The 16,218-nt window shown below is 40.2% G+C and overlaps 2 protein-coding genes across 3 annotated transcripts in view; one reads left to right on the forward strand and one right to left on the reverse strand.

The window, feature by feature from the left end:
• KIF18A (kinesin family member 18A) overlaps window positions 1-2,405 on the reverse strand; it is a gene marked incomplete in the record, with an annotated part of 47,146 nt that extends 44,741 nt beyond the window's left edge. Inside the window, 1 exon segment of the mRNA XM_072421843.1 lies at window positions 2,285-2,405.
• A 135-nt stretch (window positions 2,406-2,540) lies between these two features.
• Window positions 2,541-16,218, forward strand: part of METTL15 (methyltransferase 15, mitochondrial 12S rRNA N4-cytidine) — a 134,886-nt gene continuing 121,208 nt past the window's right edge. The window contains exons 1-3 of one of the 2 annotated variants that reach the window (XM_072421844.1): window positions 2,580-2,605; window positions 9,307-9,384; window positions 10,787-10,957. The gene's annotated coding sequence lies outside the window, so the exon portion shown is untranslated. Of the gene's footprint in view, window positions 2,606-9,306; window positions 9,385-10,786; window positions 10,958-16,218 lie in introns of both variants that reach the window. The other variant, XM_072421845.1, reaches the window with a different exon arrangement.

Below are 16,218 nucleotides of genomic sequence, written 5' to 3' on the forward strand. Positions count from 1 at the left end.
AAAAAAAAAAAAAAAAAACTGAACTGGGTTGTCTACCCTTTTATGTAAAGTGAAAATTCTAAGTTTAGGTATGCTTTGATCAATGAGGAATTTGCTTCTCAGGTCAGATAAAGTCACACCAATAATCTTTTAGCTATCTGTAAAGATGACATACTTCCCAATGGTCAGTAATGTAAGAGACATTCTGACCTGAAAGTTATCTCAAGGATTCTCCAATAATAAAAAGGCTCCCCTAATGTATCTAAGCCTAGGTACACATGCTCAATTATTGTCATTGGAAACGATCCTTCTTGATCCCTTCCAGCAACAAACGACTGAAAGCTGAAGAAAGAGCGCTGTACATACAGCTTCTTTCTGATCTATGGAGAGGCGAGAACAAGCAAGCGTCACCCCGCTGCACTCTCCTCCGTTCACTTTCGTTGTGTTCGTTCATAGATCCGCCAGGACAGATCCATGAACAACATTGTACGACCTCTGTGCACATCAGATTCTCGTCCCAGATGAGCCCGACAGCTCATATTGGCAGAGAATCATCTCAGAAGTCAAGGTTTTTAGATGATTTTGGAAACTGCATATCTAGTAGTAATTTACAAATATCTCTGGAAACACTTTCATGAGTTTTAAATGACAGATGAGCGAATGACACACAGCATCGTTCTTTTCTATGGAAGAAAGGCACCCCACTTTGCTCTCCTCCATAGCTGTTAACAACAGTCGTTCCCAATCATTCATTAAACAATCCACCACAACAGACTGATGAACAACACAGGGGGATCACTGTACAAATGTCTATATTCTGATGTGTGTATGCAGCTTTAGTCGCATTCAGTACTTGTTTTTGAAATGTTGAAGAAGTTTTGCAGCCTTCCAAGCTGCGGCTATTGAGAACAATTGTGTGCCATAACAAACAACCACACATACAGTGTTCTCCCCAGCCCCTTTAAGCTAGGCGTACCACCCAGAACTTTTCAGTAACCAACCGGCTGTTTTTGGGAGGTTACTATAGAGTTGGATTGAAATATAGGGGCTGCCACCCACCTACACTTTCTTCCTACACAGCCTAACAAAAATTTCTGGGTAGAGAACTGATGTATATCAGGGGTGAGCAGAGTTTGCCTTTACTACAAAATAAAAAATGTAAAATATGCAAGCAAAAATGCCAAGCCTACTACTTAAAGCAATCAAGAGGTCCTTGTGGATACATCTCCATTGCTTCAATTGCAACCCTGCAAACTAATAATGCAAATGAAGCAAATTGAATTGGCTACAGATGTATATATACATAGAGAATGCTCTGAGCCCAATGCATTAAGAATTCCCCACCAGAAGCCTGCAGAGAACAAGACTTAAAGGGAAACCTAAATCAAAACATCACCAGGTGGTATTGGTCATCAACAAAATAGACAAGGACACAACAGACAAAAAAATAAATCCCTGGCTGCTGCTGGCTCTACAATGTACAGATCATGCAGCATGTAGTGTAAAGCGTGGCGCTGTGTGTGGCAATGTCGCATGTAATGCGTCTAATAGATAATCCATCCATGCTAAGTGGACTTGGTAATTGGCAGAAGAGATGGCGGCTTCCTGTGATGTAGTGATGATAAATCCTGGATCTGTGATGACTGCAGGTATGTGGTATGAATGCTGTGCACATTTGCTCAGTGGTTAGCAAGCTGGCCTTTGCAGTGCTGGGTCCCAGGTTTGAATCTCCGCCAGGACGCCATCTGCATGGAGTTTGCAGGTTCGCCTGTGTTTGCTCCAGGTACTCCAGTTTCTTCCCTCATTCCAAAAACATGCAGTTAGGTTAATTGGCTTCCCCTCAAAATTAGACAAAGACTGTATTAATAGTAGGGACATTAGATTGTGAGCTCCTTTGAGGGACAGCTAGTGACATGACCATGGACTTTGTACACCGCTGCCTAATATGTTGGTGCTATTTCATACTGTGTAATAATAATAATTATTATGGCAGAAGCTCAGCACCCATAGAGTACAGGTACTCATTATCAATGTTTAGCCTTTCTATGGCCTTCTGCCCTCCAATATGTCAGCAGCCTGTAAAATCTTCCACAGTACTGCCAACCATAAGACATAACTCACTAAAACTGTTGTCATGTCTTTCTACCATCACATGGTGCTATATTAGCCAATCACAACACGGCCTGACAAGGTCTATGGAAGCAGCTTACACCGAAGCAAAGCTGGCCATGACAACAAGCTTTACAGACCCCCCTCCCCACATTCCGGAGCTCCGGCAAATCTCACCTGGACGGTTCTTATGTTTTTTTTTTTTTCTTTTCCGGTGTTTCACATACCGCTTTGCCCACCTCGGGCCCTATCCACCCCACACTCCCCGGACACAGCAGCGACCTCCCCGCTACAACATTCAAATTACAGCGGCTCCCCTTTCCCGGTCTCCCATTGGACGGCGCGCAGGATGACGTAGCCATGCCTCCTACGTCCCGCCTTCCTCCTTCGCGATTGGCTGACTGGCCGTGCCCGATGACGTTCCTTGTTGACGGCTGGGGAACCCTCTTCGTCTTTCTTAAAGCTGAATGCCAGAAAAAATAAACGATGAAGCTGGCAAAGCCGCAGACCAGGCAGTGTAAGGGTTAAAGTAAACGTTCTGTGTATTTTTATTATGCTGTATCAACTTTATCAACGTTTTATTTATGTAAATATTTTTATTTTTGAAAATATTTTGTTAGTCATCCATGTCACCTAGGTGATGATGACGTCATCGTCATGGCCAGCAGCCTCCAGGGACTTTTTACCCCCTGCAGTGCATAAAATGCCCACTGGAAGATTTTTCTACTGTTCCTGTTCTGGTAAAGTCATATTGTGTTGTATATCTCACACCTAAATTCCTGGTCACTGAATAAATAATGAAGACACAGACAGCAAAAAAAGAAAAAAAAGAGCAATTACCCCATGTACCAGGGGACTGGTGTACCCTTGAAACATATTGGCCCTGATTTAATAAAGCTCTCCAAGACTGGAGAAGATACACTTTCATGGGTGAACCTGGGTGATCCAGCAAACCTGGAAGGATCTTGTGCAACATTTCCTAACAAACCTTTCCAAGTTTGCTGGATCACCCAGGTTCACCCATGAAAGTGTATCTTCTCCAGTCTTGGAGAGCTTTAATAAATCAGGCCCAAGCAATGGTCTACTTTGTGCGACCCTATGTTGATTATGACCAGCTGTCAAACTTTGCACAAGAGTTACCCTGTCCTGGCATGGCCAAAGATCATCTTCAATGCCCTGTGATGGAACTGGTAAGTAATCGTGGGTTTAGTTCTGCATGAACTTGGTCCATTCACCTGTCCACATCCCAGCGCAGGACGTGCTCCGGAGCCACCTTCCTTCTCTTTTTCCTTTTCCAGATGATCTTCACCCATTTTGATTGGCTGCACCGAGATGACGTAGCTCCAGGAGTTCATTCATCTTGCCACAAACCCAGAATGTTGGATTTCCCTGGCGACATACATGCACAACCCAGCTTTTTGCCAGCAACCGGGAGCAATTGGGCAGGTAAGAGGCATTATTCCAGAAGGGACATCGCCTTTCCTGTTCTGCAATAATGACCTGCATGATCATACAAACCTAAAAGTTCAGTTGGCCCACTTAGATCTCTTTATTATAGTAACATAAAGTAAAACATGAAAATATGATCCATGGTGGTGCCATTAGTTTAGAGAGGCACCCCAACATAAAGCTACACCTGTAAACTGTTTATTTAGACAAGTTTTAGATGAGCTGGTGATGCCCCATGGTCCCTCTTCTGTTTGTTCACTAGTATGCAGTCATTCTGTGTGCCAAGGTTGATGACATATTGCTAGGAAGTGTGTTCATGACACCCTAGACCAGTGTTAACCTTTGTAACATGGAGGAACCCTTGAAATCCTTTTCTGGTGGATCTTGGGGATCCGCTGCTATAAATATTCTTTTATCCACAGCTTACAGTACATCGGTGGGGTGGTCAGTGGGAAGAATTCCATCTTTACAGATAGCCAAAAAGATCATTGGTTTCTAATAAACTGACCCCAGTGGCACAAACTAATTGCTCAAGGAACCCCTAGCAACTTTTAGAGGAAACCTGTATGAGTAACACTGATCTAGGCTTATGGGAAGTGGGTGATATTGGTGACATTGAGCAGCATTCAACCTGGAAGAGGACTAACTGGACTAAAATATTATATTTATATACACTGCTTAGACATAAAAAAAATCAAGTCTGTGGGTGCAGTAATATGCTGCTAGATTCAGCGATGTTATGAGCCCAAAAAAATGAGATCAGCTATCCGAATGTATTGAATGACCAGATTTATTTCCATCAATGGATTCTTTCTTCCCTGATAGCCCAGACTTACTCCAATATGACAATGCCAGGATTTTTTGGGCTCAAATTGTTAAAGAGTGGTTCAGGGAGCATGAGACATCATTTTAACACATGGCATGGCCACCACAGTCCATATCTTAACCCCATTTGGAATTTTTGGAATGTGCTGGATAAGACTTTACGGAGTGATCTGATTGTCCCATTATCAATACAAGATCTTTGCTAACTCTGGATGGCCAGGTGCGTACCATAATCAAAGCTAAAGGCGGGTCAATGAAATATTACAGTGTGTTACTTGGATGAACATTGTGTATATACAGGGTGTCCCAAAAGTCATTACAGGTAGTCTCCGGGTAAAGGACATCCGACATACAGACGCCTCCTAAATACGAACGTGTCTTCCCTGCTCGCTCCTGTGCAGAAAGGTGGCTTGAAGGGGGCGGTTTTGCATGACTTGCAGAAGGAATCTTTTGCTAAACACAGCAAGGTTGTGGGTGATTTTAAGGGGGTGATCTCTTTCTTGAGCCTTTTGTAACTCTTTAATGGCCAAGACAAACTCTGCAGTTGTTTTTTTTTTGCATATCAAAGCTCAGCTTGCTCCAGAAGTTATTGAATATCTAGGCTCCATAAAGATTTTTTTTTTTTGCTTTGTTTGTGATTAACTCACAGTGAGGATTTTACAAAGTAACTGACACCAAGCTGCCTAATAATTTGTTGAGACAAACATCTGTCCTAATTGCCTTTTTTGCAAAATAATGTACCTGAAGTTCTGACTTACATACAAATTCAACTTAAGAACAAACCTACCCCTGTAACGGTAGTCGTGTTACCCAATGCATCGTGGAAGGTCCAGTTAGTCCTGTGCTAGACATTGCATACCAAACCACCAGCTTCAAAGAGTCTTGTTCATGGTTGCCAATTTCTGCTGGGTTTGATTTTCCCCAAATTCGACAGTTGTGTCAGTTAACCCAACCAGACAGATGAAAGATAGACTCGTCGTTGAACCATAAGGTTTGGTCGTTTTGGTAATAATCTTTTGCTCAAAGTCGGTTCGGGTGGAGCTTTATCACTCTCTGAAGCATCCGCTGAATCAAGCTTTTGTTGATGAGTTCCGGTGCAGCCCTCTGGACAGACTTTCCCTGGCTTTGCACCAACGCCTGCTCCAGGAGTTCAATGTCTTCATCAGTGGTGGTAGTAGGAGGCTTTCCGCTGTGTGGTTTGTCAAGAACAGATCCTGTTTCGAGAAACACGCCATGGATAGCATAAATTGTGTTATGCGTTGGAGCCAAGTGACGGCCATAAAGCTTCCCAAACTTGCACTGAACTGCAGTCGGGGACTGAAAAACTTCTTGCCACGTGGCAATTTTGCAACACTGCTCCAATGTCAATTGGTGAGCCATGGTTAAGGAAATGATTTGCTTACAAAAACTGCAAAGACTAAGTTGTCATATGCTGATGGCCCTTAAGTCTCTCCGAATGATACCTGGAACTAAATAGAAAAACAGAAGTGTGTAGTGAGTTTTGGGACCCCCTGTATTGAGCATTAACAACAAAACATTCGCTTTTCTGAGAAGACCCTGAAACATAATTAAATATTCTGTAGATCTTACAAACAATTGGGTCAATAAGGTGACAACTGTAGTCATTTAGCAGTGAAATCAGCAGCATTGTTGTCACCTTGTGTACAGACTAGTCTTAGTTTGACATTGCCAGTTTCTGATAGCCTTTAAAGCTAAAGTTTTATGTAGCCTTGCACTTGGTTCTTCTACCCTCTTCATGGGTTAAAGTGGAACTAAAGTAAAATGTGCGATCAGGCAGGTGTCTATTGCAGAAAGGGACAGGTGATGTCCCTTCTGCAATAAATATTAATATGAAAGACCCATACACATGCACTGAAGAGGAAGACATTATCAATAAGACTGGCCAGGCAGCAAGGATTAGGAAGAGGCTGCGGAGACGGATCTAGTGCAGTGGAACAGAGTGACAATTGGTGCAGAGGGTAAGGATAAGGCAAGTTTACTACTATTCAATCCTCCCTAGAAAAAGAGAACTAACCCTTGTGGTGGGGAGGGAAACTAACTGCAAGGGTACCAAATATTTGCCTACTTTACTTTATCTTAGCAATATATATATATATATATATATATATATATATATATATATATATATATGCATGTTTAGTGGGTATTTTACAGTGGAAGAGGGGGTCATAAGACCCAATATGTTTAAACACTGGGCATAAACACTTCCTCAAGCCTCAGTGTCCGGAACGGGCTGCCTCAACACACAATAAACCGCCTAATTCCACACAGGTATATTATCACAGCACAGTATAAATGGTTTATCTAGGCAACTTTCTGTAGATCTGGTGTCCCAGGGTCATTCTTTTGCGCCTGGTCAAAAAAGTCCCCAAGCCAGGACCCAAACAAAGAAACTTCTCGATGGATAGACATATCTGCCAGACTAAAGGTGTGTTTTTTTTGTTTTGAGTTCAGTGCCGCTTTAAAGGCGATCCAACTTTATATTAGAGACTTTTTTTGGCCAGGCAGTGTACATCTGCTCTTTCTTACTTTTATGCTGCTTAATTTTAAAACTGTACATAACATGAATACTCTCATATGTGTTGTCTCTGCACATTACAAGCATTAGCTTGCGTTATCCCTGATAAATATCCAAACACATACTGTTTGGATTTGGAAAAACTGCAGACAGGATCCAGAAAGTGTTTTGATCTAGACAACCTCCTCCAGGCGTGGGGCTGAATATAAATTCATTCTCCATAAATATATCACCTAAAGCAGGCATTTGGCAAAGGATGGAGGATTCCTCACGAACGCATCAATAATGCATGAAGGAGGGAGATGCATCTGTAAATAGATCTATTATTTGAAATCTCAGTGTCCAACGATATTAGCTGCTTTTGACAAGTGTGATAGGGAAATCCAATTTTTTTCCCTGTAGGCAGCGACATTGTTTTTAGCTGACATTAATGGTAAAGAATGAGGAGGAAGTAAATGTGCGTATGGCAGGGGTATCCCCAAATATTACAATTCACAGCTGCACAGAACCTGCTGAAAGCGCTGGTGTGTGGGCTGCTTCTGGCTGCGGCTTGATGACATGACTGCAGAAAAGATGGCTTCACAGACAAATATCACCCTCACATCCCTGGGGAGAAGTGGTGGGGGCCAAACATGTCTTTTTAATGCAAATCTCTCTTCCTAAAGGGAGTCATCAGGGATATCCTGAAAATGATTAATGGATGTGTACACAGGATCAGACTTTATTTTTCAGACCTGTTTAACCTATGCTCTACCAGAAATGATTGCAATCAATTACCGCACACCCGTCACAAATGCAAAATGCCAAAACTGGCATGAATGAGTAAAAATTTATTTTAAACGGAAAGAGGATTCAGTTACATGAAAGTCAAAATGTACCCTTTGCTCTAATAAATTTGGCATACCATTATGACTTAGGAATAGTATTTTTTGACAAGTAAGTACTAAACTGGTTAATCTAACCTGTCTTTAGTTTCCCTCTAAGCCTGGGCTGACCATACCAGCTCCCTATTCTTTGATGTTGGTAGAGGGAGATAAGCTTGTAATTGCTAAGTAAATAAAGCAGGAGGACTTGGATGGACAGATGAACAGATAGTAAGCTGCAAATGCTCATTTCTCACCTGTACATCTTAAGCTATGTTTCAGATAATAGTCACCTGATACAGGCACAATTGTTCAAGTATAAATAAATCTTACACATACAGTGGTCTTCCAAGTGGCGGATTGAGGAACGACCAATTGGGGATGACTGCTGTGGACTCTTGGAGTAGAGAACAGAGTGGCACTGACTTGTCCCCACTCCTCTATCAATGGCCCCGATTTATTAACCTCCCAAGCGGTAACCCCGAGTGTCACTCGGGGTAGAAAAAAGTTGCTAAAAGCAGTAACCACGAGTCACACTCGGGGTAGGTAATCCTATGGGAAGGTTAGTAAATACAGCCTTACCTGATCCGCCGGCGTCCTGCGCCGTCCATCATGGCAATCTCTGTCTTCTTTTTTCTTCTTCCTCCGGCCGGCTTCTGCACCCGATGAGTCACCAGGGAGTTCCCGGTGATGTCGGTGCGCGTGTACGTTGCCGGCGTGGGGGGGGGGAGGGTGAATTCAAAATCCATTTGTATTGCATTCAATACAAAATAACTGTATCGAATGCAATACATTTGGATTTATATGTGTAAAAGCAGTACATTGTTTTCAAGAACATTTATTTTACAGTATATATAATAGTATGAGTGTAATATGTATTTAAAAAAAAAACTTTTTTTTTTATATATATAGATTTTTTAATTTATTCAATTTATGATTTTTACATGATTTTGTGTTTCAAACTTTATTATACTCATACTATTATATTATACTGTAAAATAAATTTTCATGAAAAAAAATGTACCGCTTTTAGACATAAAACCGGAAAGAAATTAACCGCTAGAGAGGTTGATGCTCTCCAAGGCTGGAGAGGATACACTTTCTTTGGTAAAGCTGGGTGATCCAAAAAACCTGGAATGGATCTGGTCCAGGATTGCTAGTTCATCCAACTTCACAGAATAAAGTGTATCCTCTCCAATCCAGGCCCCATAGAACAGCATTGTGTGTATAGCGCTCGTTCATTCATCCGTTACTGGAAACATTCACAAAATGATCATCATTTCCAGTGACAATCTCCTGATGTCCATCAGACATCTGTACAAAGCTTTACCCTATGAACACTATATGGCCTAACCATGCATAATGCAAATCCCAATTTTTGGAGGACACTTTTGCTCAAATTTTGTAGATATATGACACAACCCTCAAAAAATGATTTTTTTTTTCCTTTATATTAGCTTTTCTGAATAACCTTAGAATAATTTAAAGGCTGGATGGAAAGTTTGGCTAACACTTTTTGATAGATATTTTTTTTTTTTATAGGTCTACATGACCACTTGAAAAAAAGGAAAACTGAGGCAGAACTATGGACAGTCCCTTAAAATCAGGAACATTTTGTAGGTATGATATTGGCTGCTACCAGACAAAATAGACTTTTTTTACCATTACTTTTAGAAAATTGTTAGCCCTGAGTTACCTCCAGATCACATGGCTAATAGAGTATTTTGGGGTATATAGTAGGTGAGTATCAGCTGGAAAGGAACAGGGCTATCAAGTGAACCGGTGACTATGCTATAAATTGGCCAGATAACATATTCTCTTTTGACAGTAGGTAACTGTAATTTTAGAGGGCTTAATTTGTTGGAGTATGTTGTGCTTTATGAAGTGTGTCTAAAACCTGATGACTGACTCAACCTAATACTTAAAACCTAATTTATTGTACCAGTTTGGAGTAATATAATTGCTTTTAATTTTAAAAAAAAAATTGTTAGCTGCTTCTGTGTTCCTCATTTGTGCATTTGCAAGCTATGTGTGCAATGGAATAACCCATGCCAAACAGATTACACCTTTTTGCACCTCTGCTGATCAACCCCAGCCTCGTTCAGGCACTTCCAGCCTACATGCACATCATTGCTCAGCACTAACTTTCTAAAAACAGTGGACCATTTCTGTACTATATATGTCAATATGGCCACTTGTAGTCTCCACCAACTGGATGATAAGAGGTACAATTGTACGACAAGGACCTTTATAACACAAACACAAAATATTTATCTAATGTTAGGTACAAAATTAAAAAGATCAAAACAATGTGTTAAAACTACATTCACATACTAAAGCTTGTATATTTTAGTGATTGGGTTTGGATTGCCTTTACAGGACCCCTCACATCTCAACCTTGTCGTGCATTGTGTTAACATGTGTATTTACATGCGTTGTGCTAAGGCAGGTTAAATGATTGGTTAAAGTGAGAAAGTCTGGATGGTTTAGTTCAAAATGACAATTTTTATTAGTTACATAATACATGCATATCTATTCAAAAAGAGGAGCAACTAAGTTCTGTTTTACCCAGTGCTGGGAATGAATGGCGAGTTATCTTTTAGATTGTAAGCTCTTCTGGGCAGGCTCCTCTCCTCCTCCTGTATCACTGTCTGTATCTATCTGTCATTTGCAACCCCTATTTAATGTACAGCACTGCGTAATATGTTGACTCTATATAAATAATGTCATGCCTGGCCAATCAAGATGCGCAGCTCATTGTACATTTAATAGAGAACTGTGAACAAGCATTTTAGTTTGTTTTATTGCAGAAGCATAGCAAGTCTTATCTACAAGAAACAACTGCCTGCTTGCAACTTTTTGTTTTCAGGTTTAGTTTACCAGTTCAGCACTTGCATGTTTGCTCCAGATCAGCAGATAGGATAAAAAAATACATTTCGGCAAGTGCAGCTTTTGCTATTTTGCAATGCTATTTTAATTATTTCCTTTTTACAATAATAACAATAAATGATTTCCTTTCTAGCCAACAGAAACATGTCTGTGCACTGCCTGCATGAACGAGGAACCATATACACATCATGCTTGTTGTGGAGGGATTGCTGATCACTGAGCACCATGAACAGCTCCATGTGTCTGTAACTTCCTGATCTACACTCCAGCAGCTATTAATGTGAACCGAGCTGTCAGTGTCATTGTAAGTGCTTGCTTATTTTGTGTAGAGGATGACCCCATGGTGGCCTTGTATGCAATGACAAATCTGCAGTCTGTGTATTTTTATGTCAGCAAATACTAAATCTTTTTCTTTTTGATGAAAGCACTTATTACACTATGTGCATTTGTATTTTTTTTTGTAATTCATATGCTGCTCTTTGATTATGCATGCTGCTTTTTATATTCTACTGTGAATGTTTATTAGGACTTTTGTAACCTAATTCATTATGTGATCACAAATGGCATTACAATGAATTATTTCTCAGTTTGCTTTGTATTGCTGGAACAGAAGGAGTTAAAGCAATCATAATGTACAATGTTTATTGTTTAGAATGCAATTATACTTTTTGTTTATTGTTATGTGCTGCTTTTATTTGTTTTAATATTGTGCAGATGTGTTAAGAAAAGAAGATTCATAATAAAATGTGTCTGTCAGCACACCTTTATATGAGATCTTTTTAATAATCTGGTTTAGAATTTAAAAAATGTTATTATCATTTATGGATAATTTATTGTGAATCAGATGATTATTGCATATATTAACATGTTGCTGTAAAGGTTCAGATACACAGCTGATGCCTAATCAGGTCTGTGCTTTTCACTGTTGCACAGTAAACCAATGCAGTTCTGCATCTTATTTACTATCATTTATAGCATTGGACCTTTGCTGTGTTGTGGTGCACTGTAAAAAAAAAAAAAAGCATGTGCGTTCTTTAAAATATTTGCTGTGATGCATTGGCAAACAAGTTAAAGTAGAACTAAACTCCATGTTACTTACCTGTCCCCGGTCTTTCCTGGGGCTCCACCATCTTCGTCTTTTTGTGCTTCCTCCTTGGGATCCTTGGCCTGAATGGCGTAACTCGCACAAAGCTGCACAGACGTTCAGTCATTCCTGGCACACAGTGAGAGCTAGCTTTTTGCCAGAAACCTGGAGCGATCAGGTGGGCATAGGAGATTAAAGTGGAACTAAACTAAAAATAAAAAAATTACACTTACCTCAATAGCACTGGTCTTTCCCACGATCCAGTCCTGTGTAGTCCTGGAATTCTTCTTAGTCCTGGTGCAGAGGAAGTGCCGGGCACTACCATCTCCGGTCCTCGGTCTTTCTTTTTCCTTACCTGATTTCACTCTGCGCAGGTGCAAGATCGGATAATGTAGCTGCAGGAAAAGGAAAAAACAACAACATTTTTACCTTACATAGAAGGGTTGTCTTATCTTCTATGTAAAGTAAAAATGTTAGGTTTAGGTACGCTTTATTCAAAAGGGACATCACCTGTCTCTTTCTGCAAAAATGACCGGCCTGATCAAGGAATCTTCAAGGTGAAACTTTAGTTCTGCTTTAAAAGCAATAGGTTGCTCAAACAAAGTGTTTCTCAACCAAGGTTTTTCAGAGGCTACTAGGGAGGGGTTCAATGGGCAGCTTGTGATTCTCAGGTCAGTTTATTGGATACAAATTATATTTTTGGGTGTAAGGGTGACATTCAAAGTGACATTTAAAGTGTTCCTCTGTGTTAAAAAAGTTGAGATACATTGGTCTAACATAACATATAAGTGTTCTTGATCTGAACGAGCCCTTATATACCTTAATTAAATCATCTGCTTTATGTAAAAAAAAAATGCAATCTTTGTATTAATTGATTATTATTTATATAACATGCAGCTGTTTCACATTACTGGATTTACATTTTAAAATACATATAGGTTATCACAGTAAAAATAAAGAACAACTCCACCTTTTAAAATAAAATTCACAAAATAGTTTCAGCATAAACAGTTACCTTTTTTGTACCTCCCTGACCTCCCTTCTATTCTGGTCACTGTGCAATATAGAAAATATCCCCAGCTTTCCAATACTCTGGCAGTGAAATTGGCAGCTCTCATTTGGTGAGACACCACTGCAGTTTGAACACCCTCTTCAGTGTGACATCAGTGTATTCTTAAGTTGTATGAGGCAACCGGTTGTTCCTGAGCCGTACGCTTCAGTATTGTTTCCACCCCGCTCCGCCAATACCGATTCTCATCTGATTATTTTATTTTATTTGTTTATTTCTCAGATGCTCTTTTAGGTAAGTATGACCTCTTCTTTAACATTCGTTATATTTAATGGCATCAAATAGTTTGATTGTGATAACTATTATTTTTTGTTTGGTCTTAGATTAGAATGAATTCAACGCATAATGAGTGAGAAAAAGCAAACAAATATTTAGCATTTCTTTAGTAATACCAAAGATAATGCAACTAATGATAATAGTAACAATAGTAACACTTCACTTAACCGTGAGCTGATCAATGAATCAGAGCCGCCACAGTCCTTGTCAGGCACTATTAGGAAGATTATTGTTTTTTTTCATATGTATTTATCTTTTCATATTAATGTTCGGCAGGATTTAAAATTATGAGATCTAATGAATTAATTAAGATTAGGACTGGTCTGTGAGGTTCGAAAAGTTGGCGACCGCTGCACTTCAGCATAGTATTTATGTAACAAGCCTTGGTATGCTAAAATGCCAATCATTCTGAATGTCACCCCAAAGCACCTTGCTGAGCGACTTGTGGTGCCTTGCAAAGTAACTCACGGAACTTTATGTATCATACATGGTGGTGTGAATGTAAACTAAGAAAGTGCAGACACTTTTTTTGTGCAATCTACAGTATGACACATCTACGCTGTTGCATAGATGTGAACCCAGTGTGAATTAAAATTTGAGAGGAAGAGCAGTAGAGTTAAACAGTATGTGTTGGAAATTTTATACAAAACAGCATCTGACATTCCCTGGTGGGAATCAGGTAATGCCATTGAAACATATATACCTGGAATGGGTCTGATATCCTGTTTTATAAATAGACCCAATAGTGTAAAACTTTCAAGCTTTGAAAACTGTTTTATTAAGACTGTTTTAAGATGATTATCAAGGCTATCATTGCTGACCTCTCCTTTTAAAACCATGTTTGGCTGTCATGCTTGGAAATAGTATGAAGATATTGTACTTCTAGCAACTAGCATTTTTCAGAACAAGTTTATCTCTAACAACCCCCGTGTTTTTTCTTATAAAAGGTAAATTCCTGGCAGATATAAAATACACAAATTTAATAATAATGCAGCTAATAAAAGTGCATGAAATTGACCGCCTGTAATTCCATATACAGCAGCACTTGGCAGACTAGGAGAGGGAGAGGCCAGACTGAAAGATAGGTCCAGGTCCTGCATACAAATATGCTGACAATTAACATACAAAGAGAAGGAGGGAGTGGAAAGATTTCCTTAACAGTTTGTTGCTGCTCCTTCTCTGCCCTGTCATCAGTGTGGGGTTGGAAAGAGGACAGCACTGTAATTCTTCTCTGCTACTATACTGTAACAGAGAAACTGGTGTCTTCCTTGCTATAATATGTGAGAAGGCCACGCCAGTGCTATACTTAGGTGGACAGAAATGTTAAACCTTTGGCAAGTTAATCAGTTCTCATCTATGTATTTATTCTTTGTATTTAGCTCTCTTGCTTGGAGTTTGGGATTAAATTGTTCTCAGGAGACACCTGCAGGTTGAAACTTGCAGTGGATTTATGGTACCCCAGGTAGTGCATTGCACCTTATTTCTTGCAGTGACTTCTATGCAGAAAACTCTTCCATTTTCCTGATATGGGCAAACTACATCTTTGCTTCACAAATGTCAGAAGATTAAAAAAACAGCAATGTATACCTTCAATACTTGCTTTCTTGTTTTCTCTAAGACTACAGGTGCTTACTCACTTTGACAATAGGAGAAAAGTTCATTTTCATAGTCTGGTGGTTCTATTATTGATACACACCTATTAGCGCTGTTTAAGCCATAGTGTGTTAATGTGAAACTTAAAAAAAAACAACCAGTGAAGTGAAGAACTCCCTGCAAACAACACAAAAACACAGGATAATGAAACATAATAATTGGTTTGTTGCAGTAAGTGGGAGTGAGAGGTGAGGCAATACAAATGTTATTTGCTAGCTCCGTTAATGAGAGGAAGTTTGGTGTTTGAGCTATAAATTGAGATCTGGGGGTGGCATATGTAGCACAGTGCACAGCAGCTAATAGTTCCCACTTTGCAGAAAGGGTTGCCCCTTTCCTGGAAAAAAAAGTATTACTAGCCAGGTTTGCTCAGAAAAAAGAAAAACAAGTGGCATTGGTATGTTTAGAATATGAACCTACTGCAGGTACTGTCTGTACAGATCTGACCTCAAAATCGCACCCAGGGAGCTAGGTGCTGGTCACTTGTGTACCCATGGTGCACATTTATGCCCTACTTTCTTATGGGTATAGAAAGCATGACATGTCAAAGTGTCAGCTCTAAGATGATTCTTGTAACTAGTAATCTGATACAGACCAGCTTCAGAAGCTCCTGTCTGACTGGCAATACATACCAGAGAAAATATAAGGTTAGATAGCACAAACTTAGGAAAGCAGTTATTCTATATAAGATGAGTTTTGTGAAGCCTATTTGTAGGAGATTCCAGAGAACCAAAAAAAAAAAAAAAACTGGGTCGACCTGCTACTTTTTTCAAGGTAATTGTACAGCATTAGCAGTTCACTACCAACCTTTTCGGATCTACGGACCACCTAATGCATGGACCCTGGACTGCGGGGACCTGCGGGGAGCCGTGTGCCACTCAAAGGGGAAGAAACTTCACCCCGGAGTGACGTCATAATGACAGAATTCACCCAGAGACACAACCCACCCACCGCCTGTGTCTGCCATTCCTATGGAAGACATGGTCCACGGCTCTGGCGGTGGGCCCCCCAGCGGGGTTCTTCACCTGACCCCATTTGGGGGGGCGCACTGGCCAGAGCTTTGGTGAGCCACCAAAAGCTTCACTAGTTGGTAAATGCTGCACTAAGAGGTCTACTTTTTGCCCTTGAACTCTTTTAGTACTAGAGGTCACTGATGTCTAGCTGCACAGACCTGATTAGGCAGCATTGGTTAACCCCCCAAGCAATGGATTTTCCATGCAAAAAGCGGTAATCCCGAGTCACATTCGGGGTCGCTAAAAAACAATAAAAAACCCGCTTACCTTGTTTCTTTGGGGTCCCCGGCATCCTTCTCGTCCTTACAGGTTCCCCGGCGCCCTCCTCCTTCGATCTTCTCCCACAGTGTGCAGAGACATTCCCTGGGGTTTCCCCCGGTTCGTGCGGGAGGCACGTCAGTAAATTTAAATAATTTTGTATTGGATTCAATACAAAATAACTCTATTGAGTCCAGTACTAAGAATTCTTTATA

This window comes from Pyxicephalus adspersus, chromosome 9 (genome assembly GCF_032062135.1).
Source record: "Pyxicephalus adspersus chromosome 9, UCB_Pads_2.0, whole genome shotgun sequence".
Classification (NCBI taxonomy): Eukaryota; Metazoa; Chordata; class Amphibia; order Anura; family Pyxicephalidae; genus Pyxicephalus; species Pyxicephalus adspersus.